This window comes from Triticum dicoccoides, chromosome 2B (genome assembly GCF_002162155.2).
Source record: "Triticum dicoccoides isolate Atlit2015 ecotype Zavitan chromosome 2B, WEW_v2.0, whole genome shotgun sequence".
In the NCBI taxonomy this organism is placed as follows: Eukaryota; Viridiplantae; Streptophyta; class Magnoliopsida; order Poales; family Poaceae; genus Triticum; species Triticum dicoccoides.
Genome location: NC_041383.1, coordinates 646,363,487 through 646,373,935, shown reverse-complemented (window position 1 = coordinate 646,373,935; position 10,449 = coordinate 646,363,487). Strand labels below are relative to the sequence as shown.

At 52.2% G+C, this 10,449-nt stretch overlaps 1 pseudogene; it reads left to right on the top strand.

Annotated features, from left to right (window-relative positions):
* Window positions 1-3,307: 3,307 nt before the first annotated feature.
* On the top strand, window positions 3,308-7,031 carry LOC119365359 (annotated as a pseudogene).
* The last annotated feature ends 3,418 nt before the right edge of the window (window positions 7,032-10,449 follow it).

Sequence of the window (10,449 nt, the reverse complement as noted above, 5' to 3'; positions counted from 1 at the left end):
GGACGCGTCGGGTCCACACGGAGGGGATCTTGCCGTGGGTCTGGCCCGGATGTTGCTCCAAAGTGTTCCTATGGGCTGACCTAACACAACCGGGTGGATACGTGCACTGCTCAAAGCCCGTCCGTGCAAAGTCAAAGGGATAGATCCCGTGGTCAAATGCTACAAGGTTAGGCAGGACGGGGGCCCTAGGGGGGTAGCAATGCCACCGAAGCATCGCACCGGGACCTCATACATGCGGGATGGTGTGGTGGCATGTCCGAAGAGGCTGCACGCGTCTCCGAGGTGTGCCCCCCCCCCCCACGGACGGCGAGGACACGGTAGTAGACGTTCTGCGATAACGATGCAGCGTGAATATTATTAAATACTTGGAGCGCGATAAAATCATGAGTTTTTTACATGACGTGGGCACATGTGTTGTAGGACTTACGGTAATTTTTAATAATTTTTCGGGATGGAGAAGTATCTGAACAATTCCCTCTTACGCGCATTGCTCTTCATGTGTCTACGACTGTGGCCGGCGGCCTCCGGGGGCTAGCATGCCGCCAAATCTTGCGTAGGCGGCCTCTCACAAGTCTGGAAGTGTTGTGACGGGTGCAAACGCCCGGCACGCGTCTCCGAGGTGTGCCCCCCCTCACGGATGGCGCCGCCGCCGGCACCCGGAGGGGGAAAACGGACGCGTCGGGTCCACACGGAGGGGATCTTGCCATGGGTCTGGCCCGGATGTTGCTGCAAAGTGTTCCTATGGGCTAACATAACTCAACCGGGTGGATACATCCACTGCTCAAAGCCCGTCCGTGCAAAGTCAAAGGGGTAGATCCCGCGGTCAAACGCTACAGGGTTAGGCGGGACGGGGGCCCTAGGGGGGTAGCAATGCCACCGGAGCGTCGCACCGGGACCTCATACAAGCCGCATTCCGCATGCCTACGCCTGCCACCATGCTTCTACAACCGTAGGAGGGCGACCGCAACACCTGGCGGCATTGCTACCCCCCAGGTACCCCGTCCCGTCTAACCCTGACACAGACGACCGCCGGGTCTATCCCTTTGACATTCGCTGGACGTAGTTTGACCGGTGGACCTTTTCACCTGGTTGTCATAGCCCAGCCATAGCTACACCCCCAACACAGTCCCGGCACAATCCACCCCAAGATTCCCTCTGTGTCGGCCCGACGTGGCCGTTTCCCCCCTCTGGGGCACGGCGGCATTGACGCCCGTGAGGGGGGAGGGGGCACACCCCGGAGCCGCGTGCCTGCGCCTGCCACCACGTTTCCACAACCATAGGAGGGCCCACCGCAACACCTGGCGGCATTGCTACCCCCCACAGGTACCCCGTCCCGTCTATCCTCTCAGTGACACAATGGAAGAAGGCCTGTGTGGGGGCAATCGATATATGTTTTCTGTACATTTAAGTTAATGAAATTAGTATTGGAAAAAAATAAAAAATAAAAAGAGAAAACAAAAATATATAGAAAAATATTATTATAAATCTATGCCTACGGCAAAGCTGTCGGCATAGCTACGGCCACGGAACGGTAGAGCCCTGGATCGATGACGTGGCGTAGGGCGGGGATCAATGACGTGGCAAAACCATGGGCCAGGCCTATGCCGACGGCCTAGCCGTCGGCATAGAGATGCCACCCCACCAGACCGGCGAACGACGCGGATCGATGACGTGGCGGCGCGGCGGATCGATGACGTCGCCAAAGATATGCCGACGGCCAGGCCGTCGACGTAGCTATGCGGACGGCCACCGTTAGCCCGTCGGCGTAGCCTGACGCCGTCAAACTGCCGTCGCCGCCCGGGTAGACGGGCCCACGCGGTATGTCGACGGCCTGCTCTATGCCGACGGCCACCGTAGGTATATTTAGAGCAATGCCGACGACTGATCTATGCCGACGGCCTCCATCGGCATAGATGGTTTTACGCCGACGGTCTTTCTACGCCGACGGCTTTAGTTGGGCCGTCGGGGTATGCCCATATATGCCGGCGGGGGCCGTCGGCAAAACAAGTTTTTCTGGTAGTGATTGGCCCATACCTTTTTCACGCTTAGATGACTTAGACTTTCTCACGCTGATTAACACAATTACTCTACACTTTCCTGCTCCCATAGTACTTCCTAGAAGCACATATACACATAAGCTAGCTTTGCATGTTGGTCGGCTAGCTAAGCGACCACACGTAGCTATGTCGCTCGGGCAAGCGGCTCACGTCTCGTTGGTTAAAACTTCGAAACATCAGCACAGTCGGGAGTGCTTCTTTAATATATTTTTTCATCCACAGAGAGTTTGTTACCAATCATATTTACATCCGAAAAATGGAAAAACACATGAAACAAACAATGACAGAAAATTGCACACAATTCGCATGGAAATTGCAGCTTTTCATAATATGCAAAAATAAGCATATAGTAATGGAATTTTTAGATACTGATATGAAGTATACACACATTGCATAAAAATTGTTATGGGGGCTAATATTTGATAGGCACCAATTTTTTTTGGGGCATTCAGTCAAATCGTCTCCACCACCCGATCAAGATCCAAAGGCCCTAGTGGCATTGGTATTACCCTTTAAGAAAAATAAAAATAAGAAACTAAAAAAACAGTGACAAAATGTACACAAAATTTGTGCTATTTTATACTCCCTCTGTCCTACAATATAAAACGTTTTTGCAGTCCAAATTGAACTGCAAAAACGTCTTATATTATGGACAAAGGTAGTAATATACAAGAATAAGCATATAATGGTGGGTTTTTTTTTCTATTGCAAAGTTTTCTAAGAATGAATAAATTAGTGGCATTGGTATTGCCCTTAAATATGTGGAGTCAAAAAATAGCCCAAACCAGCTCATAGAACATACCCGAAAAAACACAGCACGAATTTCAGAGCAAGAATCAACGGTCAAAAAAATTGACTGACCCAAATTGAAAATTCAGACTGAAAATTCAGGCGAGTTACATATACCTAAAGTTTTGACGTATGTATCACAAATTATAATAGAATGAGAATTTGTATGTTTTTCTGTTCTCTAATGAAAAGGAGAGGAGCATGCAACCCAGACCACATACACATCGGCCAAACTAGCTATACGCGTGTGCCAGTGAAGATGCAAGCAGCGGCGTACTACTCCAGCTCTCTCTGTGCGTGTGCGACGGTGTATGAGAACCATCCGGGAACCGAGAAAAATCTTCGAAGAAGCAGAAGAAGACGACGACGAAGAATACACAGGCGAGAGACGAGAGCGACCACCTTCGGGTACAAACAAGAAAAATCTTCGAGAAGTAGAAGAAGATATGGAGAGACGAGAGCAAGCACAGCACTACCGCAGATACAAACATCGATGGACTCCCAGTCAATACGTTCGACTACGGCGTATGAACGCGGATCCATCGAATCTGCTCGTATGCCCCCTCTTGCAATGCTCGCCATGCCCGCGCGTGTATAAATGGAAGAGCGGGCAGCATGGTTGCTACGTGCTTAGTAGCTCGCTCATAAACCATTGCATTGCAAGAAGAAGCAAGCAAGCAAACTACTGTAGCTAGCTAGCTAGCAAAATGGCGCCGATTCACAGTAACAGCTCGCGCCGCCTCGACGTCACACTGCTCGCGCTTCTCCTCGTGCGGCCGCCACTGAATTTGTCAGCGCTGCCGCGGCGCGTGGGGACGCGCTGGCCGCCCAGCACGAGCGGTGGATGGCCAAGTACGGACGCGCGTACACGCACGCTGCCGAGAAATTGCACCGGCAGGATGTGTTCGCGGCCAACGCACGGCACGTAGATGCCGTCAACCGGGCGGGCAACCGGACGTACACCCTCGGGCTCAACCAGTTCTCCGACCTCACCGATGAAGAGTTCGTGGAGAAGCACCTCGGGTACCGTCACCAGCTTCGTCCTGAGGGCAACACGCCGGTGGCCGCGGTGAACATGTCCAAGGCTCAGTTCCAGTCCACGCCGGACAGCGTGGACTGGAGGGCGCAGGGCGCCGTCACCCAAATCAAGGACCAAAATCCATGCAGTAAGAATCTGCAGCTCCTGCAATGCATGCATATTTAATTTAACAAGGGTATAGCTTAGGCCAAAGTTCGCAAATGAATATAAATGTTAACACACGTACAGGTTGTTGCTGGGCGTTCGCGGCGGTGGCGGCGACGGAGGGGCTCGTACAGATCGCCACCGGCAACCTCATCTCCATGTCTGAGCAGCAGGTGCTCGACTGCACCGTCGGCCCCAGCGGCCCCAGCAACTGCGATAGTGGCTACGTCAACGACGCCTTAAGCTACATCGCCCAGAGCGGCGGCCTGTGATGGCGCAAAACCCCTCTGAACCCTAGCTAGCTCTAGCTCTCCTCGCTCTCTCTGTTCCCTCTCTCTCGCTGTGGCCCGAACCTACAGAGAAGGAGGAAGAAGAAGGAGACAGCAAGCACAGGTGGTTTTTGCCGGCGCACGGACGCCCCCGGCCGCACGTATGGCCTTTTCTTTCTCCTCGAGCACGAACTCGATCCCGGCGAGCTACAACGGGAGCAGGGGCTGGCTCTTATACCCGCACGCACACACGCGCCGAGCCACGCTCCCACGCACTTCTCCCACGTCCCGCGCTCCCTGGATCACGCGCCCGACGCGCACAAACGCAGTCGCCGTGATCTCGAGTTCAGCGCCTGTCGCAGTCACCCCTCCTAGTATCTCGCCTACACTCAACGGCCCATGCGCTCGAACGCGTGGACACACACACACACGCCTAGTCGCGCACGCACGCGACCCAGGCTGCCACGGGCCGAGCCCGACGCGTTCACCGCGCGCACGCAGGCGCGCACCGCGTCCCGGACTCGCCACGGCTTTATTGCCCAACACTCTCCCCCTAAGCCCTGGCCTAGAGGAGGCCGTTGTCCTCGACGTCGGCGTCCGCCAGCAGTGCCCGCTCCGCCGCCGGTGCCTTTCGCAGCTCCGGGCAGTCGCGCTTGAAGTGGCCGCGCTCGCCGCACTTGTAGCAGCGGCCACGTCTGTTGCCGCTGTCCCGCGTCGCCACGCTGCGCGCGTCGTCGTCCTCGTCCCGAGCTCCCCCTTGACGTCACTCCCGTGCCCGCCACTGGGCCGCAGTGTACAGGAGCTTGCCGTCCTCCCGCTCGCCGCTGCTCTGCCCACGGCGCCGCACATGCTCGTCGAACGCGCGCAGCCGTCCGAGCACCTCGTCGTATGTGAGCTCCTTCAGGACACAGAACTGTTCGATGCCGGCGACGACGGGGAAGAGACGGTCCGGGACCGTGTCCAGGAGCTTCTTCACCAGCTCCGTGTCCGCCAGTGTCTACCCCAGCCCTGCGAATCGTGCCACCATGCCCGCGAGCCTCCCAGCGTACGCGTCCAGCGCCTCGCCGTCCTCCATCCTCGTCCGTTCCAGCTCGCTGTGCAGTGTCGCCCTTCTCGCCGCGCGCACCCGCTCGGCGCCGACGAATCGCACCGACAAGGAGTCCCATACCTCCCTGGCAGTGGTCTTCGTCGCCACCGAGAGCAACACGTCCTCCGGCAGCCCCTGCAAGATCAGTGCCCTCGCCGTCTTGCACTTCTTGTTGTTCACCGGCGAGTCGCCCGGCGCCACCGCTTCCCACAGTGTGTGGGCATCAAGAATGGCCTGCGCCTTGATTGCCCACACAGTGTAGCCGTCCGACGAGAGCATCGGCATCCCCATGGACACCGACCCGCCCGTGCCGCCGCCGTGTGGAACCAGCGCCATTGCCGCCGGCGACCTCCCGAACCTGAAGCTCTGATGCCAATTGATGGCGCAAAACCCCTCTGAACCCTAGCTAGCTCTAGCTCTCCTCGCTCTCTCTGTTCCCTCTCTCTCGCTGTGGCCCGAACCTACAGAGAAGAAGGAGGAAGAAGAAGGAGACAACAAGCACATGTGGTTTTTGCCGGCGCACGGACGCCCCCGGCCGCACGAACGGCCTTTTCTTTCTCCTCGAGCACGAACTCGATCCCGGCGAGCTACAACGGGAGCAGGGGCTGGCTCTTATACCCGCACGCACACACGCACCGAGCCACGCTCCCACGCACTCCTCCCACGTCCCGCGCTCCCTGGATCACGCGCCCGACGCGCACGAACGCAGTCGCCGTGATCCTGAGTTCAGCGCCTGACGCGGTCACCCCTCCTAGTATCTCGCCTACACTCAACGGCCCATGCGCTCGAACGCGTGGACACACACACACGCCTAGTCGCGCACGCACGCGACCCAGGCTGCCACGGGCCGAGCCCGACGCGTTCACCGCGCGCACGCAGGCGCGCACCGCGTCCCGGACTCGCCACGGCTTTATTGCCCAACAGCCTGCAGCAGGAGGCAGCCTACGCGTATATCGGCCAGCAGGGCACGTGCCGCGGCGGCGACGTCAGCCCAAATTCAGCCGCCGCCGTCGGCGCACCCCGGATGGTGAGCCTGAACGGCGACGAGGGTGCGTTGCAGGAGCTCGTGGCGAGCCAGCCGGTGGCCGTGGGCGTGGAGGCCGACTCTGACTTCAAGCAGTACATGAGCGGCGTGTACACGGGCAGCTCGTCGTGCGGGCAGAACCTGAACCACGCCGTCACGGTGGTGGGCTACGGGACGGACGGTGGCGGGCAGGATTACTGGCTGGTGAAGAACCAGTGGGGGACGGGGTGGGGCGAGGCGGGCTATATGCGCCTCACGCGCGGGAACGGCGGCAACTGCGGCATGGCCACCTACGCCTACTACCCGACCATGGACAGCTCTTAAGCACCAGTACTACTACATCAGTCAGTCCACGCATCATCGAGTATGCATGTGGTTTATCAGCTAAGCTACGTACAATACCTGAATACCATGCAGCTGCAGACTGCAATACATGGCGTATATACGGATTTATTTTTGAATAAAGCATGGATCCTCGTACAAACGATTCATTTGCCTATGTAATACACCACAAAGTTGTAAGCTTGTATATGAAGATAAACACTTATACTACATAAGTCCATGCAGCATCCAGTGTTGGCTAGCTACAGTATGGTGTATATATGGATTTTGAATCTTTATGAAAAAAATGGATTTTGAATAATGAACATTAAACGCATGCATGGATCGTCGTACTGTAGAAACGATGCATTTGCCTATGTAATAGTATAAGGGAATGTATCCAGTGCACCCGCACTTGTGGTGCTACCGGTGCACCGGATGACATACAATATTTTAAAAAATCTGAAAAAAAATCTAGCACGTTAACGCAACATCAATGTATGTTGTCACAACAATTTGTATAAAAAATTGAAATATTTTTTGAGATACAAAAATGATAAATTTGACATTCCTGTAATAATGGGCCAAATCTAAAGCCCAAGTTATGTTATGTACTATTCAATGTTGAATTCGTCATTTTTGTTTTTCGAGTTATGTTTCGAATTTTGACTTAAAATTTTGTGACAACCTACATTGATGTTGTATGAGTGCGTTATTTTTTCACAATTTTTTAAACATTTTAAAAGTACAATATGAGTTCGGTGCATCGGTAGCACCACAAGCTCCGGTGCACCAGATATTTTCCCAATAGTATAAACTTGGAAGCTTGTACATTGTGAAAATAAAATTTCCTGATTCAATGAAACGGACGTTCCTCAATGTCCTTCCCTTGTCCCACCCTTTCATCTTTCTCAAGCCCGTTCTTCTTCCTCTCACAACCCGACACAAATCTGTTAGAAATATGAGCAATTTACCATGTGATTTTAAGAACATAAATACTAGATAAAACATGACTACTATGACAGAGATAAAGTAAGTCATGCAATCTGACATAGAGAAGATAAAAAGCATCGTTATATATGAAGTGGATGAACTAGAACAGAGCATATGTAGGACAGAGGCTAGAACAAGAAAGGCTAGAGCAAGAAATTGTAGCATGGTCTTAAACAGAAAGAACACAAAGACGTATGGAGCAGCGGCAGAAGCACCGGTCTTGGGGTCGAGGTCATCGCCAGCCATGTTGTCGAAGAGGTTGTCGACGTCGGGGAAGAAGTCGTCGTTGGGGAAGTGGTTGTCGGTGTTCGGAACGTCCGTGATGAACCGGTCAGTAGTCGCGCAGAGCGCTCCCCAAAAACCTTATCACCCTTCTCCCGCATAGGACTCAAAGAGGTGGGGTTTCGGAGGCCTACTGTCGTGATCAGGAACTCGATGGCGAGAGGAAGATAATATCTGATGCGTCTCTCTGGAGAGGAGCGACCTCTCTTTTGTAGGCACAGAAGAAGGAGGCAAGAGGGCAGTGACGGGAGATGAAGCAAAAGAGGGAGGCAAAGCGAACATCGGCTCGGCTCTTTCCCACAACCCACAGCGCGGCGTGGCGCGGCGGTGGCGGAGGAGGAGCGTGTGTCAATGTCCATCTTGTTCTCATGCTCATACATGTGGGGAAACAACCTCCTTATAAGATCATGTTCTTTCCTTTGCTTATCCATCTAACAGGAGTGATGTGTCCTCTTTTTGAGTTTTTTCATCTTATCAAGTCTTGTGTCTCTTTTCAACCAGAGTGTTGCCCGAATTCTTTATTATTATTCCTTGTCCAGCTAATTTTAACCGGAGTGGTTTCAAAATCTATCTTGTCCCCTAAGCTCTTGGTTCTCGTCATATTCCTTGTTTGTCTTGTCCAACGGACTGTTTGCAATCTTGTTCGTCTCCGATGTATTCTTTCTTTTAAGTTGTTCAACCTCCCAAGGTTTGTTGGTTTCATTCGTTTGTCAAAGAAGCAACTTTGTTTTACCTCTTCCTCAACCTCTTCAGCCGTGGCATCCCTAGATCTTGGGTCGAGATCCTCTATTAGTGGAGGAGAGTTGTGATGCCCCGAGACCAATGCTCCAGTTGCCTTCCATGTTTTTCGTGACAGCCATGATAATTCTATTGCTTGCTCTATTCTATTTTTGCATCACATCATGTCATCATGCCATCATCTCTTTAAAATTCTTGCAGCTCAAATAAATAAACCGTATGGATCTTCGATCCATTTAAACGGAGGGAAATGCACATGGTGGTTTCTCTTTAGAACATATCCTCCAAATATTCAGGGAGCTATAATAAAGTATTCTTGGAATAAACCATGACATACTTACAATTTAAGTTCCATGCATTTTCTATCTCAATTCCTTGCCTCAAACTTTCCAAACAGTTCTTTCATTACTTTCCTGAGCACCACCTAAATCTCAACAGTTTCGGACCTGCCAAACACCCACTTCCATTTCAAACTCATTTGAATTTATTGCAAATGAGTTGCTTCCACCTCTTTCCTTACATGAATGGGCTGAGTGGGCCTCTAGAATTTATTAGGAATTTTTGAAATTGTTATTGGGCTAGCCCAAAATATATTAAATTCCAGCGATCCCCACCAGATCCTAGAGATGCACAAGAAATTTGCCTTTGGTTCCAAAGCACTGTTATATATATCTCTATTATAGTACAACCCACTGAAAGTATAGTAACAATGGTAATACCTCCATATGCAATAGTAAAACAATATATGGTCAAGTAAAATGAAGGAACACAAGGTAATGTTAAAATATTGAAACACATAGTAAGCGAACCTTCTGATAATTGGTTTATCATTTATCGGGAGTATAATTATCATGTAATAGTATAGTGTATCCTTCTAATAAGTGATCCTTCTGATTATTATTTCCATGGAAATTATAGTAATGGTAAGTTCATTACTGATCTCTAAAGGCTGATTACTGATGGTAGGACTTAGCGCGTAGACCATGTGGGTTGTCAGATTTATCTGGTTGTAACTTGTTATGATACTTTGTTTTCATGGAGGAGCCCAGATCAGGTAGTTCGGGCTAATTAGCGTGTCACTACAGGAATCAGGAACTTTGTTGTCTGCCATGGCTGACAGCAAAGGCATGCCTGGTGAACGGCAAAGGCCTTTGTCGTATAGCCAGCAGACGGCAACACATCCGGCTGAACAGACTATGACAAAGGTCTCTTTGCCGTCTGCTGGCGGACGGTAAAGATGCAAAGGTCTTTGTCGTCCGCTAGCAGACGGCAAAGGGCCTGGACGGCACACGTGGAAGCTTAGGTCCATTAAGAGGTTAACGACGTGCTTTGTTGTCTACCAGCAGACGACAAAGCACCCAAATAAGCCAGCCAGATGCCCCCAGGTAGCTGACACGTGGCATGCTTTTTCGTCTGCTGGCGGACGGCAAAGATGCAAAGGTCTTTGCCATTAATCAGTAGACGACAGAGCATGCCATATAGGCAAGCCAAGTGCACCCCAGGCTGCACAGATAGCTGACACTACAGGAATCAGGAACTTTGCCGTCTGCCATGGCTGACAGCAAAGGCATGCCTGGCGAACGGCAAAGGCCTTCGCCGTCAGCTAGTAGACGGTAACACATCCGGCTGAACAGACTACGACCAAGGGCTCTTTGTCGTCTGCTGGCTGACAGCAAAGATGCAAAGGGCCTGGACAGCACACGTGG